The sequence below is a fragment of the Scyliorhinus canicula genome, chromosome 23 (genome assembly GCF_902713615.1).
Source record: "Scyliorhinus canicula chromosome 23, sScyCan1.1, whole genome shotgun sequence".
Classification (NCBI taxonomy): domain Eukaryota; kingdom Metazoa; phylum Chordata; class Chondrichthyes; order Carcharhiniformes; family Scyliorhinidae; genus Scyliorhinus; species Scyliorhinus canicula.
In genome coordinates, this window is record NC_052168.1 from 22832416 (window position 1) to 22852782 (window position 20367).

The 20367-nt window shown below is 57.7% G+C and overlaps 1 protein-coding gene across 3 annotated transcripts in view; it reads right to left on the bottom strand.

Moving 5' to 3' along the window:
• Positions 1-20367, bottom strand: part of zc3h7bb (zinc finger CCCH-type containing 7Bb) — a 100834-nt gene that overhangs the window by 79691 nt on the left and 776 nt on the right. Inside the window, exon 1 of one of the 3 annotated variants that reach the window (XM_038783643.1) lies at positions 6678-6737. The exons of the other annotated variants lie outside the window; for them this stretch is intronic. The gene's annotated coding sequence lies outside the window, so the exon portion shown is untranslated. Of the gene's footprint in view, positions 1-6677; positions 6738-20367 lie in introns of those variants that run through there. 3 annotated transcript variants of the gene reach the window in all.

Below are 20367 nucleotides of genomic sequence, written 5' to 3' on the forward strand. Positions count from 1 at the left end.
TGGTTAGCACAACTGCCTCACGGCGCCGAGGTCCCAGGTTCGATCCCGGCTCTGGGTCACTGTCCGTGTGGAGTTTGCACATTCTCCCCGTGTCTGTGTGGGTTTCGCCCCCACAACCCAAAAATGTGCAGGGTAGGTGGATTGGCCACACTAAATTGCCCCTTAATTGGAAAAAATAATTGGGTAATCTAAATTTATAAAAAAAAGAAGAAAAAAAAAAACGGGGTTGAACCGAGATATCGTTCTTTAATCTGATTAACAGAGCCAATTCATCAGGCGTGAGATTCAGCCCCGGAAATTCAGAAACCTTTAGGCAACACAACGTTGCAAACAGAAAGTAGAGTTACAACCAGAAACAGCAAGTTTGCAATAAACGTAGAGATTATGAAATGAAATGAAAATGAAAATCGCTTATTGTCACGAGTCGGCTTCAATGAAGTTACTGTGAAAAGCCCCTAGTCGCCACATTCCGGCGCCTGTCCGGGGAGGCTGGTACGGGAATCGAACCATGCTGCTGGCCTGCTTTCAAAGCCAGCGATTTAGCCCAGTGTGCTAAACAGCCCCTTATGTAATGTAATGATGTAATGTGGAGAGCGGGTTTTCCAATACCAGATTGAGGGAAGTAGAACGTCCCACAATTTTGAGGTCCGTAATAATATCCAGAACAGCACGAACACTCCAAGTGCAGGTCGGAGCTCTTTTTTTTGTTCTTTTTAAAATAAATTTAGAGTATCCAATTCTTTTTTTTTTCCAATTAAGGGAGCAATTTAGCGTGGCCAATCCACCTACCCTGCACATCTCTGGGTTGTGGGGGCGAGACCCACGCAGACACGGGGAGAATGTGCAAACTCCACACGGACAGCGACCCGGGGCCGGGAATCGAACCCGGGTCCTCAGCGACATGAGGCGGTAGTGCTAAACACCGTGCCATATTCAGGTCGGAACTCTTAATTGCAAGTCAGGAGGAAACATGTGATGGTTCTAAATTAGAATAGATTAGGGGCTTGTCCATCCTGATGGGAAATGTTGGAGTCCCAAAGCAAATACTGTGACTTGACGGTGATTATTCTGGAATTTCAGTAAAGCGGGCTTGTGAACCTTTTGTTCATAGAACATAGAACAGTACAGCACAGAACAGGCCCTTCGGCCCTCAATGTTGTGCCGAGCCATGATCACCCTACTCAAACCCACGTATCCACCCTATACCCGTAACCCAACAACCCCCCCCCATTAACCTTACTTTTTTTAGGACACTACGGGCAATTTAGCACGGCCAATCCACCTAACCCGCACATCTTTGGACTGTGGGAGGAAACCGGAGCACCCGGAGGAAACCCGCGCCCACACGGGGAGGACGTGCAGACTCCACACAGACAGTGACCCAGCTGGGAATCGAACCTGGGACCCTGGAGCTGTGAAGCATTTATGCTAACCACCATGCTACCGTGCTGCCCGGCTTCAAGTGTGAAACGGCCGATTTGCAGATCTTGCATTGACTCGATGGGCCGAATGGCCTCCTTCTGCACTGTAAATTCTATATGACTTGGGCTGGGGGGGAGCACACATTGTCCAGAAAAGGCCGTTCAACCCTGGGATGAAATATTGGTGGTTACAGAAGTTTGGCAGGTGGTGGAAGAGGATTGAGATGGGAAATGACATTCGGTAACACATTGGTACCAATATGGTTTAATACTGTGAATCGACGAACCAATTAAGTATGGCGACAGCGCTGTTGGGAATCACTTGTAACGGAATACTGGGGGTAATGCCGCAAGTTCCTGACTTCAATCGCACTGCTCGGGAGATACTGACTGGAGACCGTTCGCTTCATCTGGGGATACTGTGTGAACACATTTCCTTGGGAATCTCTTCAACAACGGCTCAGTGAATTCAATCAGTGTACAGCTAAATGTTGTGAAGCAGCTTCGCTTTGAGGTCCAGCACCGATGCCCTTGAACACTGCAATACAACTGGAATTGGGTTCATGATCAGAAAGGCCCAGGCGTTTGGGATTGGATGAGTCAATTGCAACACTGGACACTTCAGGTGTACGGGACGTCACTCCCGGGTATCTGTTATTCTATATATAAACGCAACAAATCCCTCCATTAGATTCCAGTCTGTAACTCACTCCCGGGTATCTATTATTCTATATATAAACGCAACAAATCCCTCCATTAGATTCCAGTCTGTAACTCACTCCCGGGTATCTGTTATTCTATATATAAACCACCCCGAACCCCTCGATTAGATTCCAGTCTGTAACTCACTCCCGGGTATCTGTTATTCTGTATATAAACCATCCCGAACCCCTCGATTAGATTCCAGTCTGTAACTCACTCCCGGGTATCTGTTATTCTATATATAAACCACCCCGAACCCCTCGATTAGATTCCAGTCTGTAACTCACTCCCGGGTATCTGTTATTCTATATATAAACCACCTCGAACCCCTCGATTAGATTCCAGTCTGTAACTCACTCCCGGGTATCTGTTATTCTATATATAAACCACCCCGAACCCCTCGATTAGATTCCAGTCTGTAACTCACTCCCGGGTATCTGTTATTCTATATATAAATGCAACAAATCCCTCGATTAGATTCCAGTCTGTAACTCACTCCCGGGTTTCTGTTATTCTGCATATAAACCACCCCGAACCCCTCGATTAGATTCCAGACTGTAACTCACTCCCGGGTATCTGTTATTCTCTATATAAACCACCCCGAACCCCTCGATTAGATTCCAGACTGTAACTCACTCCTGGGTATCTGTTATTCTCTATATAAACCACCCCAAACCCCTCGATTAGATTCCAGACTGTAACTCACTCCTGGGTATCTGTTATTCTATATATAAACCACCCCAAACCCCTCGATTAGATTCCAGACTGTAACTCACTCCTGGGTATCTGTTATTCTATATATAAACCACCCCAAATCCCTCCATTAGATTCCAGACTGTAACTCACTCTCGGGTTTCTGTTATTCTGCATATAAACCACCCCGAACCCCTAGATTAGATTCCAGACTGTAACTCACTCCTGGGTATCTGTTATTCTATATATAAACCACCCCGAACCCCACGATTTGATTCCAGTCTGTAACTCACTCCCGGGTATCTGTTATTCTATATATAAACCACCCCAAACCCCTCGATTAGATTCCAGTCTGTAACTCACTCCCGGGTATCTGTTATTCTATATATAAACCATCCCGAACCCCTTCGATCAGATTCCAGTCTGTAACTCACTCCCGGGTATCTGTTATTCTATACAGATCATAGAATTTACAGTGCAGAAGGAGACCATTTGGCCCATTGAGTCTGCACCGGCCCCTGGAAAGAGCACCCCACCCTATCCCATAACCCAGTCACCCCACCTAAACTTTTTGGACACTAAGGTCAATTTTAGCGCGGCCAATCCACCTAATCTGCATATCTTTGGACTGTGGGAGGAAACCGGAGCACCTGGAGGAAACACACACAGACATGGGAGAAGGTTCAGACTCCACACAGACAGTGACCCAAGCCGGATATCGAACCTGGGGCATGTGAAGCAACTGTGCTAACCACTGTGCTACCGTTTTGCCTTGATATAAACAACCCTGAACCCCTTAATTAGATTCCAGTCTGTAACTCACTCCCAGGTATCTGTCATTCTACATATAAACCCCCCCACATCCCTCGATTAGATTCCAGTCTGTAACTGACTCCCAGGTATCTGTTATTCTTCATATAAACCCCCCCACATCCCTCGATTAGATTCCAGTCTGTAACTGACTCCCAGGTATCTGTTATTCTTCATATAAACCCCCCCACATCCCTCGATTAAATTCCAGTCTGTAACTCACCCTCCCTGTTATTCAGTATATAAACCACTGCTGTCTCACGGTGCCAAGGACCCGGGTTCGATCCCGGCTCTGGGTCACTGTCCGTGTGGAGTTTGCACATTCTCCCCGTGTTTGCGTGGGTTTCACCCCCACAACCCAAAGATATAAAGAGGGGCCCAAATAAAGTGGATGAAGGCCCAGGGCGCAGTGGGTAGGGTCCCAGTCTCTGAACCAGAAGCTGCGGGTTCGAGACCCGTACAGGGACTTGATGTCGACGGAAGGTGGGTTTGTGCAAGGAGGGCAGCACGGTAGCATGGTGGTTAGCATAAATGCTTCACAGCTCCAGGGTCCCAGGTTCGATTCCCGGCTTGGGTCACTGTCTGTGCGGAGTCTGCACATCCTCCCCGTGTGTGCGTGGGTTTCCTCCGGGTGCTCCGGTTTCCTCCCACAGTCCAAAGATGTGCGGGTTAGGTGGATTGGCCATGATAAATTGCCCTTAGTGTCCAAAATTGCCCTTAGTGTTGGGTGGAGTTACTGGGTTATGGGGATAGGGTGGAGGTGTTGACCTTGGGTAGAGTGCTCTTTCCAAGAGCTGGTGCAGACTCAATGGGCCGAATGGCCTCCTTCTGCACTGTAAATTCTGTAAATGTAACGGAGCCAAACAGGCGGAGAATCAACCTGAAAACTCCTTCCAAACACACATGGAAATGGCAGGCAGTAAGTGTGGGAGATTTCTGGTCGGCCATCTGCACATCTTTGGACTGTGGGAGGAACGAATGTTGGAGCCTCTACCATCACACTCCATAGCTCCGGACTACAACGTGCCTGGGAAAGTGCAGGTTACCACGACAACTCGGACTCCCCGAGCGGTCTGTAACAAAGCACCACCAGGTAAGAGTGGATTGGAAGTACCTCGTTCCTTGAAGCAGACAGGGCAACAAGTTGGGGGCTGTAAGTTCCAGGTAATTGTCGGAAGTATTGAGGGGAGTCAATACGGAATATTTTCCCCCCTCGTGTGGTGGTGGGGGTGGGCCTGGAACTTGCTCCGGGGAAAGGGGGGGGGGGGTGCAGAGGAAGAAATTCTCATTGCATTTAACAAAGCACTTGGAATCCACATGGGAGTCTGTAACCTCCAGGATTGACGAGCTGGGAAATGGGATAACTCTTTCTTTTAAGCTGGAACAGCCATATTGGGGTAAACAACCTGCTTCCACCATCCTGCGCGGTGTAGAGGCATTGAGTGTTGCCAACCCTCCAGTCCTGCCTCTGGAGTCCCCACAACTCGCAAATTAGTCTCCTGAGAGAAACATCACTGGGGCACGTCTGCGAGGGTCTCACCCCCACAACCCAAAGCTGTGCAGGCTAGGTGGATCGGCCATGCTAAACTGCCCCTTAATTGGAAAAACAAAATTGGGTACTCGAAGTTCATTTTAAAAACGCTTGCTGGCAGGAACATCGCATTTGATCTTATTTGTTACGAGGAGAGTTCGCAGAATCCCGACAGTGCAGAAGGAGGCCATTCGGCCCATTGAGTCTGCACTGACCCAACCCAGGCCCACTCCCCTACCCATACCCTGCAACCCCACCTACCCGGCACATCTTTGGACTGCCGGAGGAAACCCACGCAGACACGGGGAGAAGGTGCAAACTCCACACAGACAGTCACCCGAGGCCGGATTTGAACCTGGGTCCCTGGCGCTGCGAGGCAGCAGTGCTAACCACTGCGCCACCGTGCCGCCACCTGTGTTACAGAATTAGGACCACACCACGCTGAAGGAGACCACGTTGTGTTCTTTGTGAAGGCCGCCTCCTGAGTCCCTTTCTCCCCCAGCGTTTCCCCCATCGCCCGGCAGATTCCTGGGCAAACGTAACAACAGAATGTCTCCGCCGTCCATTCAGGCAGCGTACTCCAGATCACAACTCATTACACAAAACAACCCACTCCCTTGCCGACTACCCTACATCCATGCCCTCTGCTCCCCGGCCCTCGCACCCGTGGAAACAATCTCTCCTTCGGTATCAATTGAGACCCTTGAAGATTTGGAAGACCTGTTTCAAACCTCCTGCGCTGGGAAGAAAGCGAGGCCCAGCTTCTCTGCTCTCTCCCCGTCACTGAAGATGCTTATCGCTGGAGAGTTTTAGTAAATCTCCTCCGCACTTGCGCGTTTGGGAGGGATACTGGAAGGTATCCAAGCTGGTGGGGAGATAAGAATTGTACAGTGCAGAAGGAGGCCATTCGGCCCATCGGGTCTGCACCGACCCTCTGAAAGAGCGCTCCACCTCAGCCCAACACTATCCCCTTAAAACCCTTTTGGACACTAAGGGGTAATTTAGCACGGCCAATCCACCTAACCTGGGCTGCGGGAGGAAACCGGAGCACCCGGAGGAAACCCACGCAGACACGGGGAGAAGGTGCAGACTCCGCACAGACAGTCACCAGAGATCGGATTCTAACCCAGGTCCCTGGCGCTGTGAGGCAGCAGTGCTAACCCATTGTGCTAGGGGCTGGTTTAGCTCACTCAGCTAAATCGCTGGCTTTTAAAGCAGGCCAGCAGCACGGTTCGATTCCCGTACCAGCCTCCCCGGATAGGCGCCGGAATGTGGCGACTAGGGGCTTTTCACAGTAACTTCATTGAAGCCTACTCGTGACAATAAGCCATTTTCATTTTCATTTCATTTCAGCGGGCCGCCGCACAGTGAAGTACAGGAAGGGTTAAAAAAAACACTGCAAAATGCAGTTTGGGGCTCTTTCCTCTACAAAGGATTACGATAGAGTAGACCGGCCTGCAATGACAAACAAAAGGGTCATAAAAACACGACAGCAAAGGAATCCAGGAGAAAGTCCTTACTTAAAGGCGACACTGACAGAATCAAATGAAGCAGGACAGGAGGGAGCTTGTGTGGTGGACTAGTCGTGTCGAGTGGTTTAAGTGCTGCCAATTCAGCGTAGGGCTGTGTAAGAATTTTGGGGCGGGGGGGGGGGGTTCTCAAGTTGGACAGGACAGAGGGCGGGGATCGAAGCTTTTTCGCTTTCCTACAAAACGCACGTCATGAGAAGCAGAGGAAACTGAAACCGCTCCGCACAAAACAGCCACCAGGTGGAGACTCTTCGCTTCCGATGAAATGATTCACTGTGAAACTTCGAAAACCCGCTCAAAGTGCCCAACAGGTTGATGAGATGCTGCCGAGCGTGCGGGCGAAGGGGGGGGGGTTTGCCTACTTTCGGCCTTCGTGCCCAAGCTTGCTGCCGCCTGGACCGCTGGCTGGCAGCGATGCCCAAAAGAGAGCTCAAATTGCCGGCCCCTCCCCGTCAGCAGACACCCTCTGCCGTCGGCAGGTCCTCAGCTGTACCTCCTCCTGTCGGCAGGTCCTCAGCTGTGCCTCCTCCTGTCGGCAGGTCCTCAGCTGTGCCTCCTCGTGTCGGCACGGGTATACCTGGCCCTCGCTACCCTCGGGCGAAAGCTTCAGAGCAACAAGAAGAGGCTTGGCCCCCCCCCCCCAGACGCGCAGTGCGCCCCGGCACTCGTAACCCCAAACTCCCAGCTACGGGCCAACGGCTCCACTGCCTTGTAGGTACCTAAAGCTGAGGGGGGGGTAAATCCTGACCAAACAGGCCTGGAGCCCAAAGGCCTGGAATCATTCCATCGCTCCGGCAACCCCTGAACCGGTGCCAGACAAGGTGTGGGGCGGTCAAGAGGGAGACGTTTGGGGTCTCCATGAATTTTGCCCTGAAGAGCACACCACAGCTTCGCTGCAGAACGTTAACACAACAGTGGGGAAGGGCGGAGGGGAAGGGCTGATCGCCGGGGTTCAAACCAGCATCTTTGGAGGCTGCCACGGAGAGTTCAAGCCTCTAACCACAATGTTAAACGGGAATAATTGTTTGAAGCGATTCCTGCTGCTCACCGCTGGGATATCTTCCCAGAATATTTTTGGGAGGGTGAAGCACAAAATGTGCAATCACCCCCCCCCCATTGTCCAGGGTTTCCTCCAGGGGGGTCAGGGATTGGCCAATGCCACCCATGACAAGGTGAGTCCGCCGTTCCGAGATCACTCTGCAATCCCCTCGAGCCCTACCGCCCTCCCAGGGCTCTGTGCTCAGCCTGTCCGAGTCAGAAAGTCGGGGGCTCAAGTCCCAACTCTGGAGGTTCAAGCACAAAGATGCCGACGGATCCTCCCAGTGCTGCACTGCCTGGAGGCGCCAATTTGCCGGCGTGACGTTAAACCCGAGGCCCCCGCCTGCCGTCTTCACCTGGAGGTAAAGAAAGATCCCACGGCGGTGTTCAGAAGAGCTGACCGGCGGCAGGGTGGCACAGTGGGTTAGCACTGCTGCCTCACGGCGCCGAGGTCCCAGGTTCGATCCCGGCTCTGGGTCACTGTCCGTGTGGAGTTTGCACGTTCTCCCCGTATCTGCGTGGGTTTCGCCCCCACAACCCAAAGATGTGCAGAGTAGGCGGATTGGCCGCGCTAAATTGCCGCTTAACTGGGAAAAAATAATTGATGTTAAATTGTTAAAAAATAGTATTGAGAAGGGCAGATAGGGGAGTTTTCTCCAGTTTCCTGGTCAATATTTATGCCACCAACACGATCACAAAACAGACTATTATGGTCATTAGCATGTTGCTGCTTGTGGGAGCTTGCTGTGCATGAAATTGGCAGCTGCTGTGGTTATGCTTATGCACAAAGGCATTTCATTGGCTGGAAAGGATTCCAGGACATCCTGACAGGCTTCATATCAATGGAAGTTCGCTCCACCATTGATGGCCTAGGATCCGAGCTGGTGAATTCCCACCCTGAGCCGCTCTACCTCCTTAAAGAGGCTCCTTAAAACCTACCTCTCCTGCCCTGACTTTTCTTAAGTTAGATTTTGTTTGATGCAGAGCAACTTGGGACATTTTACTGTCTGTTAAGAGGCTGATCAGCACAAGCTGCTGTGGAAGACACTGAATTGAGGGGCCTGTGTCTCCACTTTCCCCTCCCTGAAAAGAGAGGGCTGGTTTAGCACACTGGGCTAGATCGCTGGCTTTGAAAGCAGACCAAGGCAGGCCAGCAGCACAGTTCGATTCCCGTACCAGCCTCCCCGAACAGGTGCCGGAATGTGGTGACTAGGGGCTTTTCACAGTAACTTCATTCAAGCCTACTTGTGACAATAAGCGATTTTCATTTCATTTCATGAAGGGTGTGAAACGGGACAACTTTACCACAACCTCGATCGTCCATCTACAGGGCTGAGAGCAAAATATCTCTTGCACACCAGCACGTTATTCAGTTCTGGCTCATGGTGCCCTGGCACAATGCAGTGCAAGGACAGTTGTGCACTGGCACCGTGAGGGCACTGGCTCGGTGCGAGGAGGGTGGTGCACTGGCTCAGTGCGGAGTGTGGTGCACTGGCTCGGTGCGGGGACGATGGTGCACTGGCTCAGTGTGGGGACGGTGGTGCACTGGCTCTGTGCGGGGAGGGTGGTGCACTGGCTCTGTGCGGAGTGTGGTGCACTGGCTCGGTGCGGGGACGATGGTGCACTGGCTCTGTGCGGGGACGATGGTGCACTGGCTGGGTGCGGGAACGCTGGTGCACTGGCTCGGTGCGGGGACAGTGGTGCACTGGCTCGGTGCGGGGACAGTGGTGCACTGGCTCGGTGCGAGGACGCTGGTGCACTGGCTCGGTGCGAGGACAGTGGTGCACTGGCTCGGTGCGGGGACGATGGTGCACTGGCTCAGTGTGGGGACGGTGGTGCACTGGCTCTGTGCGGGGACGATTGTGCACTGGCTCGGTGCGGAGGGTGGTGCACTGGCTCGGTGCGGGGACGATGGTGCACTGGCTCAGTGTGGGGACGGTGGTGCACTGGCTCTGTGCGGGGACGATTGTGCACTGGCTCGGTGCGGAGGGTGGTGCACTGGCTCGGTGCGGAGGGTGGTGCACTGGCTCGGTGCGGAGGGTGGTGCACTGGCTTAGTGCGGGCGGTGGTGCACTGGCTCAGTGCGGAGGGTGGTGCACTGGCTCAGTGCGGACGGTGGTGCACTGGCTCGGTGCGAGGACGGTGGTGCACTGGCTTGGTGCGGGGACAGTGGTGCACTGGCTCGGTGCGGAGTGTGGTGCACTGGCTCGGTGCGAGGACGATGGTGCACTGGCTCGGTGCGGGGATGGTGGTGCACTGGCTCGGTGCGAGGACGATGGTGCACTGGCTCAGTGCGGGGACAGTGGTGCACTGGCTCGGTGCGAGGACGATGGTGCACTGGCTCGGTGCGGAGGGTGGTGCACTGGCTCGGTGTGGAGTGTGGTGCACTGGCTCGGTGCGGGGACAGTGGTGCACTGGCTCAGTGCGGAGGGTGGTGCACTGGCTCGGTGCGGGGACGGTGGTGCTCTGGCTCTGTGCGGGGACGATGGTGCACTGGCTCGGTGCGGGGATGGTGGTGCACTGGCTCGGTGCGGGGAGGGTGGTGCACTGGCTCAGTGCGAGGACAGTGGTGCACTGGCTCAGTGCGGGGAGGGTGGTGCACTGGCTCGGTGCGAGGACAGTGGTGCACTGGCTCAGTGCGGAGGGTGGTGCACTGGCTCGGTGCGGAGGGTGGTGCACTGGCTCGGTGCGAGGACAGTGGTGCACTGGCTCGGTGCGGGGACGGTGGTGCACTGGCTGGGTGCGGGAACGCTGGTGCACTGGCTCTGTGCGAGGACGGTGGTGCACTGGCTCGGTGCGGGGAGGGTGGTGCACTGGCTCGGTGCGGGGATGATGGTGCACTGGCTCGGTGCGGGGATGATGGTGCACTGGCTCGGTGCGGGGAGGGTGGTGCACTGGCTCGGTGCGGAGGGTGGTGCACTGGCTCGGTGCGAGGAGGGTGGTGCACTGGCTCGGTGCGGGGACGCTGGTGCACTGGCTCGGTGCGGGGACGGTGGTGCACTGGCTCTGTGCGGGGAGGGTGGTGCACTGGCTCGGTGCGGGGATGATGGTGCACTGGCTCGGTGCGGGGAGGGTGGTGCACTGGCTCGGTGCGGGGACAGTGGTGCACTGGCTCAGTGCGAGGACGATGGTGCACTGGCTCGGTGCGGGGACGGTGGTGCACTGGCTCGGTGCGGAGGGTGGTGCACTGGCTCGGTGCGGGGTGTGGTGCACTGGCTCGGTGCGAGGACGATGGTGCACTGGCTCGGTGCGAGGAGGGTGGTGCACTGGCTCAGTGCGGAGTGTGGTGCACTGGCTCGGTGCGAGGACGATGGTGCACTGGCTCGGTGCGGGGATGGTGGTGCACTGGCTCGGTGCGGGGACGGTGGTGCACTGGCTCAGTGCGAGGACGATGGTGCACTGGCTCGGTGCGGGGACGGTGGTGCACTGGCTCTGTGCGGGGAGGGTGGTGCACTGGCTCGGTGCGGAGGGTGGTGCACTGGCTCGGTGCGAGGAGGGTGGTGCACTGGCTCGGTGCGGGGAGGGTGGTGCACTGGCTCGGTGCGGAGGGTGGTGCACTGGCTCGGTGCGAGGAGGGTGGTGCACTGGCTCTGTGCGGGGAGGGTGGTGCACTGGCTCAGTGCGGGGATGATGGTGCACTGGCTCGGTGCGAGGACGGTGGTGCACTGGCTCTGTGCGGGGAGGGTGGTGCACTGGCTCAGTGCGGGGATGATGGTGCACTGGCTCTGTGCGGGGAGGGTGGTGCACTGGCTCAGTGCGGGGATGATGGTGCACTGGCTCGGTGCGAGGACGGTGGTGCACTGGCTCGGTGCGGAGTGTGGCGCACTGGCTCGGTGCGGGGATGATGGTGCACTGGCTCGGTGCGGGGATGATGGTGCACTGGCTCGGTGCGAGGTGCACTGGCTCCGTGCGGGGACAGTGGTGCACTGGCTCGGTGCGGGGATGATGGTGCACTGGCTCGGTGCGGAGGGTGGTGCACTGGCTCGGTGCGGGGATGATGGTGCACTGGCTCGGTGCGAGGAGGGTGGTGCACTGGCTCAGTGCGGGAACGCTGGTGCACTGGCTCGGTGCGAGGACGGTGGTGCACTGGCTCTGTGCGGGAATGATGGTGCACTGGCTCGGTGCGGGGACAGTGGTGCACTGGCTCGGTGCGGGGACAGTGGTGCACTGGCTCGGTGCGAGGACAATGGTGCACTGGCTCGGTGCGAGGACGGTGGTGCACTGGCTCGGTGCGGGGAGGGTGGTGCACTGGCTCGGTGCGAGGACGCTGCTGCACTGGCTCGGTGTGGGGACGGTGGTGCACTGGCTCGGTGCGGGGACGCTGCTGCACTGGCTCGGTGCGGAGGGTGGTGCACTGGCTCGGTGCGGGGACAGTGGTGCACTGGCTCGGTGCGGGGACAGTGGTGCACTGGCTCGGTGCGAGGACGATGGTGCACTGGCTCGGTGCGGGGACAGTGGTGCACTGGCTCGGTGCGGGGAGGGTGGTGCACTGGCTCGGTGCGGAGGGTGGTGCACTGGCTCGGTGCGGGGAGGGTGGTGCACTGGCTCGGTGCGGAGGGTGGTGCACTGGCTCGGTGCGGAGTGTGGTGCACTGGCTCGGTGCGGGGACAGTGGTGCACTGGCTCGGTGCGGAGTGTGGTGCACTGGCTCAGTGCGGAGGGTGGTGCACTGGCTCGGTGCGGAGTGTGGTGCACTGGCTCAGTGCGGAGGGTGGTGCACTGGCTCAGTGCGGAGGGTGGTGCACTGGCTGAGTGCGAGGAGGGTGGTGCACTGGCTCGGTGCGGGGACAGTGGCGCACTGGCTCGGTGCGAGGACGATGGTGCACTGGCTCAGTGCGGAGGGTGGTGCACTGGCTCAGTGCGGACGGTGGTGCACTGGCTCGGTGCGAGGACGGTGGTGCACTGGCTTGGTGCGGGGACAGTGGTGCACTGGCTCGGTGCGGAGTGTGGTGCACTGGCTCGGTGCGAGGACGATGGTGCACTGGCTCGGTGCGGGGATGGTGGTGCACTGGCTCGGTGCGAGGACGATGGTGCACTGGCTCAGTGCGGGGACAGTGGTGCACTGGCTCGGTGCGAGGACGATGGTGCACTGGCTCGGTGCGGAGGGTGGTGCACTGGCTCGGTGTGGAGTGTGGTGCACTGGCTCGGTGCGGGGACAGTGGTGCACTGGCTCAGTGCGGAGGGTGGTGCACTGGCTCGGTGCGGGGACGGTGGTGCATTGGCTCTGTGCGGGGACGATGGTGCACTGGCTCGGTGCGGGGATGGTGGTGCACTGGCTCGGTGCGGGGAGGGTGGTGCACTGGCTCAGTGCGAGGACAGTGGTGCACTGGCTCAGTGCGGGGAGGGTGGTGCACTGGCTCGGTGCGAGGACAGTGGTGCACTGGCTCAGTGCGGAGGGTGGTGCACTGGCTCGGTGCGGAGGGTGGTGCACTGGCTCGGTGCGAGGACAGTGGTGCACTGGCTCGGTGCGGGGACGGTGGTGCACTGGCTGGGTGCGGGAACGCTGGTGCACTGGCTCTGTGCGAGGACGGTGGTGCACTGGCTCGGTGCGGGGAGGGTGGTGCACTGGCTCGGTGCGGGGATGATGGTGCACTGGCTCGGTGCGGGGATGATGGTGCACTGGCTCGGTGCGGGGGGGGTGGTGCACTGGCTCGGTGCGGAGGGTGGTGCACTGGCTCGGTGCGAGGAGGGTGGTGCACTGGCTCGGTGCGGGAACGCTGGTGCACTGGCTCGGTGCGAGGACGGTGGTGCACTGGCTCTGTGCGGGGAGGGTGGTGCACTGGCTCGGTGCGGGGATGATGGTGCACTGGCTCGGTGCGGGGAGGGTGGTGCACTGGCTCGGTGCGGGGACAGTGGTGCACTGGCTCGGTGCGAGGACGATGGTGCACTGGCTCGGTGCGGGGACGGTGGTGCACTGGCTCGGTGCGGAGGGTGGTGCACTGGCTCGGTGCGGGGTGTGGTGCACTGGCTCGGTGCGAGGACGATGGTGCACTGGCTCGGTGCGAGGAGGGTGGTGCACTGGCTCAGTGGGGAGGGTGGTGCACTGGCTCGGTGCGAGGACGATGGTGCACTGGCTCGGTGCGGGGATGGTGGTGCACTGGCTCGGTGCGGGGACGGTGGTGCACTGGCTCAGTGCGAGGACGATGGTGCACTGGCTCGGTGCGGGGACGGTGGTGCACTGGCTCTGTGCGGGGAGGGTGGTGCACTGGCTCGGTGCGGAGGGTGGTGCACTGGCTCGGTGCGAGGAGGGTGGTGCACTGGCTCGGTGCGGGGAGGGTGGTGCACTGGCTCGGTGCGGAGGGTGGTGCACTGGCTCGGTGCGAGGAGGGTGGTGCACTGGCTCTGTGCGGGGAGGGTGGTGCACTGGCTCAGTGCGGGGATGATGGTGCACTGGCTCGGTGCGAGGACGGTGGTGCACTGGCTCTGTGCGGGGAGGGTGGTGCACTGGCTCAGTGCGGGGATGATGGTGCACTGGCTCTGTGCGGGGAGGGTGGTGCACTGGCTCAGTGCGGGGATGATGGTGCACTGGCTCGGTGCGAGGACGGTGGTGCACTGGCTCGGTGCGGAGTGTGGCGCACTGGCTCGGTGCGGGGATGATGGTGCACTGGCTCGGTGCGGGGATGATGGTGCACTGGCTCGGTGCGAGGTGCACTGGCTCCGTGCGGGGACAGTGGTGCACTGGCTCGGTGCGGGGATGATGGTGCACTGGCTCGGTGCGGAGGGTGGTGCACTGGCTCGGTGCGGGGATGATGGTGCACTGGCTCGGTGCGAGGAGGGTGGTGCACTGGCTCAGTGCGGGAACGCTGGTGCACTGGCTCGGTGCGAGGACGGTGGTGCACTGGCTCTGTGCGGGAATGATGGTGCACTGGCTCGGTGCGGGGACAGTGGTGCACTGGCTCGGTGCGGGGACAGTGGTGCACTGGCTCGGTGCGAGGACAATGGTGCACTGGCTCGGTGCGAGGACGGTGGTGCACTGGCTCGGTGCGGGGAGGGTGGTGCACTGGCTCGGTGCGAGGACGCTGCTGCACTGGCTCGGTGTGGGGACGGTGGTGCACTGGCTCGGTGCGGGGACGCTGCTGCACTGGCTCGGTGCGGAGGGTGGTGCACTGGCTCGGTGCGGGGACAGTGGTGCACTGGCTCGGTGCGGGGACAGTGGTGCACTGGCTCGGTGCGAGGACGATGGTGCACTGGCTCGGTGCGGGGACAGTGGTGCACTGGCTCGGTGCGGGGAGGGTGGTGCACTGGCTCGGTGCGGAGGGTGGTGCACTGGCTCGGTGCGGGGAGGGTGGTGCACTGGCTCGGTGCGGAGGGTGGTGCACTGGCTCGGTGCGGAGTGTGGTGCACTGGCTCGGTGCGGGGACAGTGGTGCACTGGCTCGGTGCGGAGTGTGGTGCACTGGCTCAGTGCGGAGGGTGGTGCACTGGCTCGGTGCGGAGTGTGGTGCACTGGCTCAGTGCGGAGGGTGGTGCACTGGCTCAGTGCGGAGGGTGGTGCACTGGCTGAGTGCGAGGAGGGTGGTGCACTGGCTCGGTGCGGGGACAGTGGCGCACTGGCTCGGTGCGAGGACGATGGTGCACTGGCTCGGTGCGGGGAGGGTGGTGCACTGGCTCGGTGCGGAGTGTGGTGCACTGGCTCAGTGCGGAGTGTGGTGCACTGGCTCAGTGCGAGGACAGTGGTGCACTGGCTCAGTGCGAGGACAGTGGTGCACTGGCTCAGTGCGAGGACAGTGGTGCACTGGCTCAGTGCGAGGACAGTGGTGCACTGGCTCAGTGCGGAGTGTGGTGCACTGGCTCAGTGCGAGGACAGTGGTGCACTGGCTCGGTGCGAGGACAGTGGTGCACTGGCTCGGTGCGGGGACGGTGGTGCACTGGCTCAGTGCGGAGTGTGGTGCACTGGCTCCGTGCGAGGACGATGGTGCACTGGATATTGTCCAGAACTTGCTACTTTTGGCCATGGACTGCTTCATTATGTGAGGAGTCGCGAATGGTGCTGAACATTGTGCCGTCATCCCCAAACATCCCCACTTCTGACCTTATGATGGAAGGGAGGTCACTGATGAAGCAGCTGGAGATGGTTGGGGCCTTGGACACTCCCCTGAGGAACTCCTGCAGTGATGTCCTGGAGCTGAGATGATTGACCTCCAACCACCACAACCATCTTCCTTTGTGCCGGGTATGACTCCAAGCAGAGGAGTGTATTCCCCCTGATTCCCATTGACTCCAGTTTAGCTCGGGCTCCTTGATGCCACACTCAGTCAAATGCTGCCTTGATGTCCAGGGCAGTCACTCTCCCCTCACCTCTGGCATTCAGCTCTTTTGTCCATGTTTGAACCAAGGCTGTGATCTTTTTAAAATATAAATTTAGAGTTCCCAATTCATTTTTTCCAATTAAGGGGCAATTTAGCATGGCCAATCCACCTACCCTGCACATCTTTGGGTTGTGGGGGCGAAACACACGCAGACACGGGGAGAATGTGCAAACTCCACACGGACAGTGACCCAGAGCCGGGATCAAACCTGGGACCTCGGCGCTGTGAGGCAGCAGGGCTAACCCACTGAGCCATCGAGCTGCCTGAACCAAGGTTGTGATGAGGTCAAGAGCTGAGTGACCCTGGCGGAACCCAAACTGAGTGTCCGTGAGCAGCTTATTGCTGAGTAAGTGCTGCTTGATGGCATTGTTTATGTCTCCTTCCATCACTTTGCTGATGATGGAGAGTAGACTGATAGGGCGGTAATTGGCTGGGTTGGATTTGTCCTGTTTCTTGTGTACAGGACACACCTGGGCAATTTCCCACATTGCCGAGTGGATGCCAGTGTTGTAGCTGTACTGGAACAGCTTGGCTAGGGGGTGCGGCAAGTTCTGGAGCACAAGTCTTCAGTACTATTGCCGGAATATTGTCAGGGCCCAGAGCCGTTGCAGCATCCAGCGCCTTCAGCTGTTTCATACGTTCTGGGCTCCTCCATCAATGAGGATGGGGATATCTGTGGAGCCTCCTCCTCCAGTGAGTCCCCCACCATTCACGGCTGGATGTGGCAGAACTACAGAGCTTAGATCTGATGCATTGGTTGTGGAATCGCTGAGCTCTGCGGAGCTAAGAGAACAGGAGAACCCACCTGTTCCTCTTTGAAAAGAGCAGCAAAAATATAAATGCCCGAGCAGACAGATGGGTCCTTGAATTCACGTTTCCTCGAAAAGAGGATCTGAAAGAGCAATCAAACACTGACTCCGGTCATCTATCAAGGTACTGGTTACTAAAAGATCACCTGGAACATAGTCTCCAGTAATTTTACATCACAACATCGTAAACACAGGCATGTATATAATAATAGCTTATTGTCACAAGTGGGCTTCAGTGAAGTTAATGTGAAAAGCCCCTAGTCACCACATTCCGGCGCCTGTTCGGGGAGGCCGGTACGGGAATTGAACCCGCCCTGCTGGCCTTGTTCTGCATTACAAGCCAGCTGTTTAGCCCACTGTGCTAAACCAGCCCCTGCTTGGTGCCACAATAAAGAAGGATTCTTCAATTTTAAGAGGGAGGTAGGAGTGGGATGGACGGCCTGGCGAGTGCAGTGATAGCGCCCCTACCTCTGGGCCAGAGGCTCTGGGTTCCAGTCCCACTTCAGGCCTTGATGGCCACGGAACGGCCAAAGAGGTTGATTATCAGCTTGGAAATCCTTCCAATCGGCTTGATGGCAGGTGGCAAAAGCGGGAGAGTTTGCTGGTCGGTCATTCTGCAGAAGGCAACGCCAGACCACGGCAGTGCTTTGCCAAGGATAACCAGGGACCGGTATGGCGGTGGTTAGCACTGCTGCCTCACAATGGCAGGGACCCGGTTAGATCCTAGCCCTGGTGAGGAATTTGTACGTCCCCCCCCCTCCCCGTGTCTGCGTTGGTTTCCTCCGGGTGCTCCGGTTTCCTCCCACAGTCCAAAGATGTGAATTGGCCGTGATAAATTGCCCCTTAAGTGTCCAAAGTTGTCCAGTTTTGGTGGGGTGACAGGGATAAGGCAGCAGGGTAGCATGGTGGTTAGCATAAATGCTTCACAGCTCCAGGGTCCCAGGTTCGATTCCCGGCTGGGTCACTGTCTGTGCGGAGTCTGCACGTCCTCCCCCTGTGTGCGTGGGTTTCCTCCGGGTGCTCCGGTTTCCTCCCACAGTCCAAAGATGTGCGGGTTAGGTGGATTGGCCATGCTAAATTACCCGTAGTGTCCTAATAAAAGTAAGGTTAATGGGGGGGGGGGGGTTGTTGGGTTACGGGTATAGGGTGGATATGTGGGTTTGAGTAGGGTGATCATGGCTCGGCACAACATTGAGGGCCGAAGGGCCTGTTCTGTGCTGTACTGTTCTATGTAGATGTGTCATAGAATCATGCAGCACAGGAAAGGCCCTTCGGCCCATCGAGTTTGCGCTGGTCAAAAACAACCAGCTAACTATTCTAATCTCATGTTCCAGCACGTGGGCGGTGTAGCACAGTGGTTAGCACTGTTGCTTCACACCGCTAGATTTCATAGAATTTACAGTGCAGAAGGAGGCCACTCGGCCCATCGGGTCTGCACCGGCTCTTGGAAAGAGCACCCTACCCCCATAATCCAGTAACCCCACCCAACACTAACGGCAATTTTGGACACTAAGGGAAATTTATCATGGCCAATCCACCTAACCTGCACATCTTTGGACTGGGGAGGAAACCAGATCACCCGGAGGAAACCCACACAGACACGGGGAGGATGTGCAGACTCCGCACAGACAGTGACCCAAGCCGGAATCGAACCTGGGACCCTGGAGCTGTGAAGCAATTGTGCTATCCACAATGCTACCGAGCCCGGCTTGGGTCATTGTCTGTGCGGAGTCTGCACATCCTCCCAGTGTGTGCGTGGGTGTCCTCCGGGTACTCCGGTTTCCTCCCACAAGTCCCAAAAGACGTGCCTGTTGGACATTCTGAATTCCCCCTCTGTGTACCCGAACAGGCGCCGGAATGTGCCGACTAGGGGATTTTCACAGTAACTTCATTGCAGTGTTAATGTAGCTTACTTTGACAACAATAAAGATTATGATGATGTCTGGCAACTGCTCGGTCCAAGACCGTAATAAAGAGTCGTGAACATAGCCCAGTCCATCACGCTAACTATACTCCGTATGCTTCACCCGGTGTCTGTCTTTATGTATTTATGGTGTGGAGATGCCGGCGTTGGACTGGGGTGAGCACAGTAAGAAGTCTGACAACACCAGGTTAAAGTCCAACAGGTTTGTTTCAAACACGAGCTTTCGGAGCGCAGCTCCTTCCTCAGGTGAATGGCGAGGATACCTCGCCATTCACCTGAGGAAGGAGCAGCGCTCTGAAAGCTCGTGTTTGAAACAAACCTGTTGGACTTTAACCTGGTGTTGTAAGACCTGTTTATGTATTTACATTGTGTATTTCTGTATGTTTGATGTTTTTCAAGTATGAAACAATCTGTCTGGACTGTACACAGAACAATACTTTTCACTGTACCTCGGTACACGTGACAATAAATCAAATCGAATTGGGTCAGCCGCAATCTTACTGAATGGGGGAGGGGGTCAGTGCGCTGCCGCCCCCCCCCCCCCCCAACCCGATTTGGACGCACGCATCACGCGGCCTCGCCGGCTGTGAGCGCGTGAGGCAGACGCCGGCTGTGAGCGCGTGGGGCAGACGGCGGCTGTGAGCGCGTGGGGCAGACGGCGGCTGTGAGCGCGTGGGGCAGACGGCGGCTGTGAGCGCGTGGGGCAGACGGCGGCTGTGAGCGCGTGGGGCAGAGGTGCCGAGGGCGCCGTGCCAATGTGGGAACAGCTCCCCTTTCTTGGTGCGGGACTTGAAACCCCTGAAAGGGACTGGAATCTGCCCAAATAGAACCGATACCCACCGAAATGAAACAGCATCTGCCAACCGCTTGGCATCGTTGGGCGGGGGGGCTGAAGATGGAGAAACCCGCTCCCCGATTGGAGAATGAGGGGGGAGGGAGAGGGGGATGAGGGCGAGGTTGAATGAGGGTGGGGGTGAGTGAGGGGGGTGTGAGAGGGGGTCAGGGGTGAGGGTGGGGGTGAGGGGAGGGGGGGGAGTGGGGGAGGGTGAATGAGGGGCGGTGAGGGGGGCTGAGGGGGCGTGAGGGGTGAGTGTGGGGATGAGGGGAGCGAGGGTGTGGGGGTGAAGGGGATGAGGGCAAGGAGGATGAGGTTTGAATGAGGGTGGGGGTGGAGGGGTTGAGGGTGGGGGTGGAGGGGTTGAGGGTGGGGTAAGGGGGGAAGAGGGTGTGGGGGGTGGGTGAGGGGGTGGGAGAGGGGGTCAGGGGTGGGAGAGGGGGTGAGGGTGAGGGGAGGTGAGGGTGAGGGGGGGAGGGTGAGTGAGGGGCAATGAGGGTGAGGGGGGATGAGGGGGCGTGAGGGGGTGAGTGTGGGGATGAGGGGAGCGAGGGTAGGGGGTGAGGGAGGATGAGGGTGAGGGGAGATGAGGGTAAGGAGGGGGGGCGTGAGGGTGAGGGGGGATGAGGGTGAGGGGGGGGTGAGGGTGAGGGGGGGTGAGGGTGAGGGCGAGGGGGGATGAGGGCCCTGAATAGAGTTTTGTGATCTTCAATAGCACATTTCTTGTATTTTTGTGAAATGATGGAGTCAAAGAACAAAAACAAAGAA